The sequence below is a fragment of the Oncorhynchus clarkii genome, chromosome 12 (assembly GCF_045791955.1).
Source record: "Oncorhynchus clarkii lewisi isolate Uvic-CL-2024 chromosome 12, UVic_Ocla_1.0, whole genome shotgun sequence".
NCBI lineage: Eukaryota > Metazoa > Chordata > Actinopteri > Salmoniformes > Salmonidae > Oncorhynchus > Oncorhynchus clarkii.
The window spans coordinates 78862962-78876530 of NC_092158.1; the positions used below are offsets into that span (position 1 = coordinate 78862962).

General features: G+C 44.5%; 1 pseudogene; it reads left to right on the plus strand.

Moving 5' to 3' along the window:
* Positions 1–784: 784 nt before the first annotated feature.
* LOC139422554 (cilia- and flagella-associated protein 52-like) lies at positions 785–11723 on the plus strand (annotated as a pseudogene).
* The last annotated feature ends 1846 nt before the right edge of the window (positions 11724–13569 follow it).

Sequence of the window (13569 nt, forward strand, 5' to 3'; positions counted from 1 at the left end):
ATAAAGACAGGATAAATATAAGAGGATGAGTCAATGAGCACTAAAATTGACACTCACAAAATCACAGTGAGACCATTGTGAGAAGGTCCCTGACACATTACTACCAATCATTCGTGTCTCTACCTAGTCCTCTTCGTCCTGGGTGGGACATAAAGCCGCAACAATCTTCTTCTGTCTTTGACCTCAGTCCCATGTCAGTCATAACAAGCAGGGAGCTCATTCATCAGGATTTGTGCTGACACTGTGGTCACAAAATCTGCAGAATGAAAAACAATTCAGTGAACCCATTGTTTCCTTCAAAACACTGCCCTCTGCAGGAAATTAGGGGTAAACAGAAATCATGACAGTTTGGCATTTGGCATAAAAGGTCTTTCAGGCTAGAATGCATAAAGAGGTCTGTATTAGGCTGTACCAAATACTTAATCTTTGGTGTGAGACATTCTAAAGAGGGAGTGAGTCTTGTATTTCGATGTTCTTCGTATTTCTATTGACTATGCGAGTCTAGAGGTCAAATGCAGCTTTTCACAAAATACGCTCTTTCATTAGGGTGCCAAAGTTCATAGGATTATGACTTTTTTCCCTCATTTGTCATCATGGCAAAGACAAGCCTGCGCTCCAGCTCACATGGTCATAAATGGGTGTCTTCAACACAGCTGGGTGGTCTGAGCCGGATGTGACCCCAATAAAGACGCCTACACCGAGTGGCTGCCCTTGCATGACCCTCACTTTTGTTGAGGCTTCAAGGGGCATTGAGTCAAAACACATTATGCAAAAAAGGACAGCTATGAAGTCAGCCAATGTACCCACCTGCTTCATTCTTGTTATTGGAGGAGCCATGGAAGGAGAAGCAGAGGAGAGTGTGCTTGCCTGGATGGTGGAGCGTAATCTAAAGCACTATAGAAATGAAATATAATATTATTAGAGGTTCTGTCAAACTTATCACACAATTCACGTTGCAGCATGAGTCATTGGACAAAATTATGAGAGAAAATTGAGTCCATTGAGCCCATTGAAAGGTTTGAAACATTGTAATCTCTCCCTCAACGGGGTCAAATATGGTCCAAACGTTTTGTCTGAGCATGCACAGAGGCGCTCCTGGGCCAACCGTTGCTACCTCCATGGCTATGAAAAAAGTTTAGTTGGCAATCAGTGTTGAAGCTACAAAGTGAGAGTGCTTCGTAAATGTTTACCAGTAGGCTGGCGATACACAAGATGTTTCACTTCTTGAGCTTGATGCTGTTTATATTGGTACGCCATTGCTAGCTAACTAGACTTTAGTCATCTCTTCTGAACTGATTACTGTGTTCATCAAATCGATCAGAAAAAAATCCAGATTAATATCACATAGCTAGTGGACCCTACAAAAACTCCATTCATTTTCCCATAGGCTTTGTTCAACGAACCATGGTGGAGGTAGTGCCAACAATAAGATGCCATTATTGCATTATTACATTTTCTAAACCCAGAGGTCCAACATTACAAGACTTCCGGGAACACTTGCCAAGCAGACTCTGCAGACCAGACCGGGTTTTGAGAAGTCAATGAGAGAAGTGAACATTTATTCCTAGTTCATTTTTTAAGTCTAAAGGCACAACCTAGACTTGAGGCCAATGTCTTGAAGGAAAATTCCACCCAAAACAAACTTTTTGTATTTGTTTCATTGCTGATATACCGTGGCAAGAAAAAGTATGTGAACCCTTTGGGATTACCTGGACTTTTGCATAAATTGGTCATAAAAATTGATCTGATCTTTATTTAGGTCACAACAATAGACAAACATAGTTTGCTTAAAATAATAACACACAAACAATTATAAATGTTCATGTCTTTATTGAACACACTGTGTAAACATTCACAGTGCAGGGTGGGGAAAGTATGTGAACCCTTGGATTTAATAACTGGTTGACCCTCCTTTGGCAGCAATAACCTCAACCAAACGTTTTCTGTAGTTGCGGATCAAACCTGCATAAAGGTCAGGAGGAATTTTGGACCGTTCCTCTTTACAAAGCTGTTTCAGTTCAGCAATATTCTTGGGATGTCTGGTGTGAACCGCTCTCTTGAGGTCATGCCACAGCATCTCAATCGGGTTGAGGTCAGGACTCTGACTGGGCCACTCCAGAAGGTGTATTTTCTTCTGTTGATTTACTTCTGTGTTTTGGGTCGTTGTCCTGTTGCATCACCCAACTTCTGTTGAGCTTCAATTGGCGGACAGATTGCCTAGCATTCTCCTGCAAAATGTCTTGATAAACTTGGGAATTCATTTTCCCGTTGATGATAGCAAGCTGTCCAGGCCCTGAGGCAGCAAAGCAGCTCCAAACCATGATGATCCCTCCACCATACTTTACAGTTGGAATGAGGTTTTGATGTTGGTGTGCGGTGCCTTTTTTTCTCCACACACAGTGTTGTGTGTTCCTTCCAAACAACTCAACTTTAGTTTCATCTGTCCACAGAATATTTTGCCAGTAGCGCTGTGGAACATCCAGATGCTCTTTTGCAAACTTCAGATGTGCAACAATGGACAGGAGTGGCTTCTTCCGTGGTGTCCTCCCATGAACACCATTCTTGTTTAGTGTTTTACGTATCACAGACACGTCAGCGGAGATGTTAGCATGTTCCAGAGATTTCTGTACGTTTTTAGCTGACACTTTAGGATTCTTCTAAACCTCATTGAGCATTCTGCACTATGCTCTTGCAGTCATCTTTGCAGGACGGCCACTCCTAGGGAGAGTAGCAACAGTGCTGAACTTTCTCAATTTATAGACAATTTGTCTTACAGTGGACTGATGAACATCAAGGCTTTTAGATATATTTTTGTAACCCTTTCCAGCTTCATGCAAGTCAACAATTCTTAATCTTAGGTCTAGTGAGATCTCTTTTGTTCGAGGCATGGTTCACATCAGGCAATGCTTCTTGTGAATAGCAAACTCAAATTTGGAGTGTTTTTATAGGGCAAGGCAGCTCTAATCTCATCTCATTGATTGGACTCCAGGTTAGCTGACTCCTAACTCCAATTAGCATTTGGAGATGTTATTAGCCTAAGGGTTCACATGCTTTTTCCAACCTACATTGTGAATGTTTCAATGATGCATTCAATATGGACAAGAAAAATACAATAATTTGTGTGTTATTAGTTTAACTGTGTTTGTCTGTTGAGATCTAATTTTATGACCAATTTATGCAGAAATCCAGATAATTCCAAAGGTTTCACATACTTTGTCTTGCCACTGTAGTCCCAAAATTTTGACTTGCAAAACCAGCATCATATGATGCAAAATGCATCATATGGGCCAGATTTCTGTATTTTGAAAGCTACATATTTTGAAACGTTGATAGCTGACAAGCAAAACACTTGGGACTAAATCAACAACAGACTAATGAAACAAATACCAAAAGACAGTTTTCGGGTGGAGTTTTCCTTTAACTTTAAGTAGCTCAACATATTATTACTCCATCCTCGCACAGTTCGGAGCGAGATTGCCGTTAGACTCAATGATATGCAGAAATCATGGATTGCTGATGCTATGTTATTGCCCCTTGAGGCTTTGAAGCCACCGATCGGCCACATTGAGCTCCACAGTGGATGCTTCATAATACCCATAAAACCTAGAGGTCAAACACGAAAATGGTTCCAATTGTTTTTCCACCATTCATTACTCGCATAGGATATTTTAGAAACACTTCAAATTAAGTATGTGTTTGGTGTAGGCTTACCTTGTTGTGACGTTTTGATAACCGGGTAGGCCAGCATTGTAAATAAGAATTTGTTCTTAACTGACTTGCCTGGTTAAATAAATGAAAATAATTTTAAAAACATGTAATTCTGTCTCGGTGTCACACCCTGACTTTAGTATTCTTTGTTTTCCTTGTTATTTTGGTTAGGTCAGGGTGTGACATGGGTGATGTATGTGTTTTTGTCTTGTCTAGGGGTTTTTGTATGTTTATGGGGCTGTCTCCATTCTGAGGGGCAGCTCGGGACTGAGGGGCAGCTCGGGACTAAAGGGCAGCTCAGGACTGAGGGGCAGCTCAGGACTGAGGGGCAGCTCAGGACTGAGGGGCAGCTCGGGACTGGCTGACGACTCTGGAAGATCCTGGCTGACTGGCGGCCCTGGCGGATCCTGGCTGACTGGCGGCTCTGGCGGATCCTGGCTGACTGGCGGCTCCGGAGGATCCTGGCTGACTGGCGGCTCCGGAGGATCCTGGCTGACTGGCGGCTCTGGCGGCTCCTTGCAGACTGGACAGGCGGGAGACTCTAGCGGCGCTGGACAGGCGGGAGACTCTAGCGGCGCTGGACAGGCGGGAGACTCTAGCGGCGCTGGACAGGCGGGAGACTCTAGCGGCGCTGGACAGGCGGGAGACTCTAGCGGCGCTGGACAGGCGGGAGACTCTAGCGGCGCTGGACAGGCGGGAGACTCTAGCGGCGCTGGACAGGCGGGAGACTCTAGCGGCGCTGGACAGGCGGGAGACTCTAGCGGCGCTGGACAGGCGGGAGACTCTAGCGGCGCTGGACAGGCGGGAGACTCTAGCGGCGCTGGACAGGCGGGAGACTCTAGCGGTGCTGGAGGGGAGGAAGGCTCTAGCGGTGCTGGACAGGCGAGGCGCACTGTAGGCCTGGTGCGTGGTGCCGGCGCTGGTGATACTGGGCTAAGGACACGCACCTCAGGGCGAGTGCGGGGAGGAGGAACAGGGAGTACTGGGCTCTGGACACGCACAGGAAGCCTGGTGCGGGGGGCTGCCACCAGAGGGCTGGTGCGTGTAGGTGGCACTGGATAGACCGGACCGTGCAGGCGCACTGGAGCTCTTGAGCACCGAGCCTGCCCAACCTTACATGGTTGAATGCTCCCGGTCGCCCTGCCAGTGCGGCGAGGTGGAATAGCCCGCACTGGGCTGTGCAGGGCGAACCGGGGACACCATGCGTAAAGGATGGTGCCATGTACGCCGGCCCAAGGAGACGCACTGGAGACCAGATGCGTAGAGCCGGCTTCATGGCACCTGGCTCGATGCCCACTCTAGCCCGGCCAATGCGAGGAGCTGGTATGTACCGCACCGGGCTATGCACCTGCACTGGGGACACCTTGCGCTCCACAGCATAACATGGTGCCTGCCCGGTCTCTCTCGCCCTCCGGTAAGCACAGGAAGTTGGCGCAGGTCTCCTACCTGGCTTCGCCAAACTTCCTGTGTGCACCCCCAATACATTTTTGGGGCTGACTCTCGGGCTTCCGGCCCTGCTTCCGTGCTGCCTCTTCAAACCGCCACCTCTCCGCTTTGGCTGCCTCCAGCTCTGCCTTGGGGCTGCGATATTCCCCCAGCTGCGTCCAGGGTCCATCTCCATCCTGTATCTCCTCCCAAGTCCAATAGTCCTGACATTGCTGCTCCTCCTGCCGCTGCCTGTAACCACGCTGCTTGGTCCTGTACTGGTGGGTGATTCTGTCCATGCTGATTTCCTCCTCTTCGTCTGAAGAGGAGATGTAGCAGGGATCGGACCAATACACAGCGTAGTTCGTGCTCAACATGTTTTAATTAAAGACGATAACGTGAACATTACACAAAATAACAACCGAAAAGTGGCACAACCGAAACAGTCCTATCTGGTATAGAGACAGGAAACAATCACCCACAAAGTACCCACAGAATATGGCTGCCTAAATATGGTTCCCAATCAGAGACAACGATAGACAGCTGCCTCTAATTGAGAACCAATCTAGGAAACCATAGACATACAAAATACCTAGAACGGAAACAGCCCCATAAACATACAAAAAACCCTAGACAAGACAAAACACATACATCACCCATGTCACACCCTGACCTAACCAAAATAACAAGGAAAACAAAGAATACTAAAGTCAGGGTGTGACACTCAGACAAGGTGAGTTTCATCAATATTTGCCTCAATTTACTTTCAAAAATTCGAAATATTAATTAGCAACAGAGAAGACCCCATGCAAGACTTCCTGCAGGAAGCTCTAGCCGACACTGTCAGCTACCATTCACCAGCGCAATCAGAGGCCTTCTGTGCCCAATCCATGTGGAATCCATGTACTATATTGAAATTAATTGAATAAAGTGTTGAACTTCTTGTCCCATTTCTCTCTGTCTTAGCTAGCCACTAACTAAACTTTAGCTAGCTAGCTAGTTAGCAAAGCAGTAGATAAACAAGATATTTTGTTTTACTTAGCCTAGATAATTGTTTGTACAGTATGTCAACTATTTCAGACCTCATGGTATTTTTCAAGGATGAGGATGAGCATTAAAAGGGGAGAAGATCACTATAAATCTGGCCATGTGGAGGAGGGCAGCTATAATGAGGGCAACTTACCAGTTTGGTCAGGGCCAGCATGAGGAATAAAGTGTATCCTGTGTAGCTATTAAGTAAAGATTGAGCATTTTAGCAATACAATGTGTTCTACACAACTGTCAACATTCTACAAGGAAAGAGCCACATAATCAACATTATATAATCATTAACCAGATTACCCTGGATACCAGACTTAGATGAGTCATAACTCAGTTCTAGAATGTTGTCATTAACGAGAATGAATATATAAAAACACATTTTTATTGTAACCCTGGACAAGCACACCCAATTCAATTTGTCATCAAACCCTTAATGAGTTGAATGAGGTGTGTTTGTCCAGGGCTACAATGAAAATGTGTTCTGTTGGGGTACTGGAGGACCAGGGTTGGTGTACTGTTGGGGTACTGGAGGACCTGGGTTGGTGTACTGTTGGGGGTACTGGAGGACCAGGGTTGGTGTACTGTTGGGGTACTGGAGGACCAGGGTTGGTGTACTGTTGGGATACTGGAGGACCAGAGTTGGTGTACTTTTGGGGTACTGGAGGACCAGGGTTGGTGTACTGTTGGGGTACTGGAGGACCAGGGTTGGTGTACTGTTGGGGTACTGGAGGACCAGGGTTAGTGTACTGTTGGGGTACTGGAGGACCAGGGTTGGGAAAGACTGACCTGGAAACACATGGAGGAGAGATGTACAGGAAGAAATGACTGAGAATGGCATCAACTGGCCTATGCTACTTATAGGAGCCATGGGCTTAAGTCAAGTCAGTCATTTGATTAGTCATGCTCAACAGATGCAGTCATTGGAACAAAACGGTTTTTGCTGTTTGCATGGCAAAAATGTTGAGCCCATCCCCAACAGCTTGAAGAAACACCTGGAGGGAATAATAAGGAACTTCTATTGGAAGTGAACCACAACTAGGCTACTAACTAAACACTATGCAGCCAACCCTCACTCACTGGACAATGAGTTGACTCAATCCATGTTCTTACAACACAGAGAACATCACTTGTGGCAAATGTTTCCCTAAGAATGCTGAGCTGAAAAATCATATGAGTATTTAGCACTATGTGGATGGGACATTCCTGCTGGGATGGAAGATTTATCTGGAATGCTCAACTAGATGATCAGGACAGTCAGTTTAGGGTACTATTTGCGACAACTGTACTTCTGATTCTGATTCTCAAGAGGAAAGTTAATTCGCTGTGAGATCACTAAGGAGGACCAACAGTGGTTGAGGGATCATCTGAAAGGGACTGACATGTCTAACTGACTTCACAGGTTCTTTGATTAGTCATGTACAACAGATGCATTCATGGAACAAAACAGTTTCTGTGGTTTGTATGGAAAAAACATTGAGCCCACAACATGCACCTCAGTGAGAATATTCTGTAACTGTCATGGTGGACGTGCCTGAAACGTCAATGTTTCCATTGAGCTCCAAATGAGAAGTAAGTATAATTCGTTAGGACTAACCCTAAGAAAATCCTCTGGACTGCTTAACTAGAGAGACAGCGAGAGAGAGAGCGCACATCTAAGGATCGGAGAGACATCACTTCCGGCAGATCTCCTTGCCGAGGGAGGCATTGAACATCATGCACTGTTTCTCATAGGGGCCTGAAGATGTCCTGCATGTCATGCCTTATGTCTAAAACATGGGATAAAGGGGAGACAAGATCTCAAAATTCAATGTTTTATCACATTTGATGAGTTACTAACTGTAACGCCGGGAGAGTGATGGGTGTGGAGTCAGACGTAGAGAGCAGAAGGTAGGCGGGAAAAAACACTTTAATGTCCTCAATCACAGTAACAAGTACAAACATGGGTGAAGCCCAAAACACAGGCACAACAAACCCAAAACCACTGTTACAAAAATACCGGACAGCGAAAACCCAAAAGTCAACAACACCACTAACGTAAAATAACCACAAGCCCGCACAAACACCCGCGGGCTAAACAAACTTAAATAACACCCATCCCAAAACCCCAACAAGGAACAGGTGAAAACAATTAGACAAAAACAAACAAAAAGGAAAAAGGGATCGGTGGCAGCTAGTAGACCGGCGACGACGACCGCCGAGCGCCACCCGAACAGGAAGGGGAGCCACCTTCGGTGGTATTCGTGACACTAACTTGTCCGTCCACATTCTCGATCTGCTGTAGTCCCTACACCTGGACTCTCGCACTCGGATCACACTGGCACAGGAGGTCCATGCATCGGATGGCCTCAGGGATACACTCCTGTTGGACTGGAAAACAAAAACACTTGGTCAGTGGTGGGTCTTTTTCAAAGCTGTATCACTATCTTATCTGGACAATAAATGCATTGTTTACCACAACACAAACATACCTTGGACAATGTGACAAGTGGTCCCTCAACACCCAATCCTAAATCATGAGAACCATACACAAACATACTGTGCAGATATACATTTCAGCCACACCTGTTGCTGACAGGTGTAGAAAATCGAGCACAAAGCCATGCAATCTCCATAGACACACATTGCCAGGAGAATGGCCTTACTGAAGAGCTCAGTGACTTTCAACGTGGCACCATCACAGGATACCACCTTTCCAACAAGTCAGTTCATCAAATTTCTGCCCTGCTAGAGCTGCTCCGGTCAACTGTACGTGCTGTTATTTTGAAGTGAAAACATCTAGGAACAACAACGGCTCAGCCACAAAGTGGTAGGCCACACAAGCTCACAGAACGGGACTGCCAAATGCTGAAGCATGTAGCCCATAAAAATAGTCTGTCCTCGGTTACAACACTCACTACCGAGTTCCAAACTGGTCCAAACTGGAAACTCATTAAATGGGTTTCCATGGCCGAGCAGCCGCGCACACAAGCCTAAAATATCCATGCGCAATGCCAAGTGTCGGCTGGAGTGGTGTAAAGCTTGCCACCATTGGACTCTGGAACAGTGGAAACGCCTTATCTGGAGTGATGAATCACGCTTCAGCATCTTGGAGTCCGATGGACGAATCTGGGTTTGGCGGATGCCACGAGAATGCTACCTGCCCGAACGCATAGTGCCAACTGTAAAGTTGGGGGAAGGAGGAATAATGGTTTGGGCTAGGCCCCTTAGTTCCAGTGAAGGGAAATCTTAACGCTACAGCATACAATTACATTCTAGACGATTCTCTGCTTCCAACTCTGTGGCAACAGTTTTGGGAAGGCCCTTTCCTGTTTCAGCATGACAATGCCCCGTGCACAAAGCGAGGTTCATATAGAAATGGTTTGTCGAGATCGGTGTGGAAGAACTTGACTGGCCTGAAATTTAACTGACCTCAAAATGATACATTATTTTTAAAGGTTAATGACCTTAGATTTCAGCATTTGTGGCATCCATTTCAAGGAAAATCCTAATTTACCTCAAATGTCTCATTGCTCTTACCATCATTGGTGTTGCTACTCCTAGTGGTTGCACAAAGTTAAAATAATGGTCAAAAAATATTTAAAGTCATAAAGCTACCATATTAGTTGATTTAGAATGGGAAGATCTTGTCTAAAAAAAGGTTTTCCCAAAACGACATGCCCAAATGCCAACATAAGACGAGTCAGCAGCTAGCCAGCTAGCCAATTTTCAGTTGACGCAATAATTTTCTCAGTCAAACACATTACCCAAAATGCACTGTGTGTCTATTGTTTACCAGGTCATGTAATCTTTGGTGTAAAAGTCAACTTTAACAGAGAGCACATTATCTATCCACTGGGCTGCAATATCATCCTCAAAATCCTAACAAAAAAGAAACAGGAGTTAATGCATGGCCACACTAACAACGTCTCCTGTGTCACTGTGTCCCAAGGTGGAAAGTATGTTGCCTCATGGTCAGGTCACTTTTATGGGCTTCAAGGTAATGGACTAATGCAAAGATGAAAGAAAAATGGATGGGCAGAAAACTTTGATGAAAGATAATTAGCTGGCCTTTATCATTCTTTGAACAGGATGATGTTTTAATATGGGACTTTGCCATGAGAAGAATATATGCTCACCTGCAGCTCCACAAAGCCTAAGTGGGAGGATTGGCCTTCTCCCCTCAATGTCAAGTACAGGGTGACCCTTGGGGACCAGGATGATGGCAGTTTTTGTCAAACTTTGTGAAATACTGACATTTGACTCAGATCCTCTGTTATAATATAGTAGTTACAAATAGGTGTATTCATACATTTGAACTGAATAACTGTGTGTGTCTATAATTTCCATATAGTGGTGTGTAAAATAGAAAACAGAGAAGCCATTTGTGGAAGCCCAGTCTCAGCCCACAGTGGTGGTCACTGCCTTACTCTGCAATACTCCAACACAAGTGACAGCATCTTCGTATGGGCAGAACAGTATGTATATCTAAATAGAGCTATTTTTGTATAACTTTGGCTTGGCACACCTTCTAATGAAATGTCACAGCTATGGGCCTATAAGGATCTGGATCATCTTCTTGTAACGACACTCTCCGCGTTTGGGAACTTGATCTTCCCCACAAGATTACACACACACAATGTCAGACAGGGCAGCCGAAAACAATTGTGAAATGCATTTGGGTAATTATAATATCAGAACACAGGGCTCTATGCTGACCTTTCATACAAGGAGTACATGTGCACCTATGTTGAAAAATGTAGGCACACACAAAGAAATTAAGTCGCACTGTAGAGCCCTGAAACATTCAAACACGTGAATAGTATGACCCTTTGTGAGAGCGTCATTTCCTCAGCATACTGCAGTAAATCTTGCAGCAGTTTGCAACCTGAATAACTTGTTACTTCTTGGTACAGATCCCTGAGGAAGGCAGCTATCTCTACTGTGGCACCAGTGGGGATATCCTGAAAGTCAGTCTCAAGACCAAGCTTCTTAATGGGCCGTGGCCCAGTGAAACAGAAGTTCAGCAAGGTGGCTTCAAAAAAGGAACACAGTAAGAGGAGTTTAATATCTGGCTTAGTTAGATAGACTGCAGTACAGAACTCAGAACTCAGCATGCATTTCCCCTTGTTGTCTACATGGGGTGAACACAATCTGTGATGAAGACAGGCAACATACTCTCGGCTCAGGAGATGGCATGTTCACTCTGTTCAGGAGCCTCATCCAACTTCAAACACATCAAGTGAGTCTAGTGTCTGGAATGGAGGTCTTTATTCACTTTTATAGTTATTCTCTCACTTCAGTAATCCTGTGTGCATCTTCCAACACCACTGTACTACTCAAGGAACACTACCTGTACATGTATTCTTTGGTTTCTACTCTTTGGCAGGAAGGTTCAGCTGGAAAGGGGTGACATCCATAGTGCCCCGTGGTAATGGTCACCAGTTCTTTGTGGGCACAGAGGCAACACAGATCTGCCATTTCAGCTACACTGACTTCAAAGAGGAGTTCATCACCTGATCACCTCCAGCCATAACAACGCCGTGAACGATGTGAGGGAAACAACAGGCTAAAAGGTCACATAATATACGCCATCACATTCCATTTGTGTGCAGGGTCAGTCCCCTACTGAATACAAATAGGAAACTGATTCTGCTTGACTGGCTGTTCATTTTGAAGCCCATTGAAACCAGTAGAGGGGGCTACACAATCATTTGGTAACCTGGTATATATATATATATATATATATATGTTAAGTCTTGTTTTCCAATAGATGGCAGTATTGACTCAATACAGTGTTTGCCTTATGCTAGCCTTCAAATGTATGCCATGTAACCATGCTTGGAAAAGCCTCCGGTAATATACGTCAGGTGCATTCCGGTAATGTTATTCTACGTGACAATTAAATTCTAAAACGTACTTACGTGTCCGGTGCCAACAATCTAAGAAGCAAGATACTGCATCCTCCAAAGTTTATCAGAGTCATTGTCAATAGCTAAATAAATTCATTATGGGCTGATAAGTGCTTTAATTTAATGTATATATCTTGATGTATGTATGTATGTCTCACAGTGGCTCATCTGAGCTCTTTGCCACGTTCTGAGAATGACATCTGGATGTGGCATACGGAGACCTCTGAAGAAGTGCTACATATCACTGTGCCCAACATGAACTGGCTGCAACGCTGTGGAATTAATGATTGACGGCAGGAGCATCATCAGTGGGGGATTTCCCATTCCATTTCTTAGCAGCAGAAACTCAGGGGCTTTCTATTGTAAGCCATGTCTGCTGTCTGGAAATGCAAATGCATTCCTCTGGTGGTGATTTAGTTGGGCAACAACAGTTGTGCCATTTTTAACTCGGATGAAAGAAAAACAATACTTTCTGTCACGCATTCATGTTTGTATTTCTCCCAGTCATTGACTTTTTGTGTTGTTTTCTTTCAGCCTGGAATGATGATAAGATCTGTGGCTTCACTCCTGAGACTAGCAGGCTGATGACTGTGCACAACCCCCACAGCATGGGTGTGAGTGACAGCCATCGCCACCACCAGAGGCTGCAAGACGATTGCCAGCGGGAAGGGAGGGACAGGTAAAGATCAAGAAGATAAAGCACCATGGAGATAAAGATAAACAACAATGATGGAGATAAAGCACCATAGAGATATAGATAAACAACAATGATGGAGATAAAGCACCATAGAGATATAGATAAACAACAATGATGGAGATAAAGAACCATGGAGATATAGATAAACAACAATGATGGAGATAAAGCACCATAGAGATATAGATAAACAACAATGATGGAGATAAAGCACCATAGAGATATAGATAAACAACAATGATGGCGATGAAGAACCATGAGCATTACAAAGTACATATAGGGTCACCGTTGATAATGGCCATTTTCCGAGGGTGTCTGTCTCAAGGTGAGTTGGGATATGCAAAAATACACATTTCCAATTCACACATGCATATTAATACACACTTTTACATGCATGAAATAGGACAAATATAAGCGCCCACCAAATTATATAATTATAGATACCTATAGTTAGTGGGCATGAAACCTCTGCACTGTGTTAGGGCCTACCAGATAAACAACGTTTTCAAAAACCACAAGCCTTGGCTCATGTTTATTCATAACAGAATCTGGTTACAATGCTATTGATATGAAGAAAGGACTATTAGTTTAGCAAATAGTATTTGATTTTAACAGTGAAACAAATAGAAGCAACAGATACTGTATACTCTGGTTAGAAGTGTCTGCTACCACCCTGAGGAGTACCAGATCATCACTAGTAGCACAGACAGAAAGGAACATCCACAGTAGGATATAGAAGAGCATTTACTGAGGTCAGACTCATTTGTACAACAGACTAAAGTATTGAGGGAGAATTAAACTCTGATTGGGTTA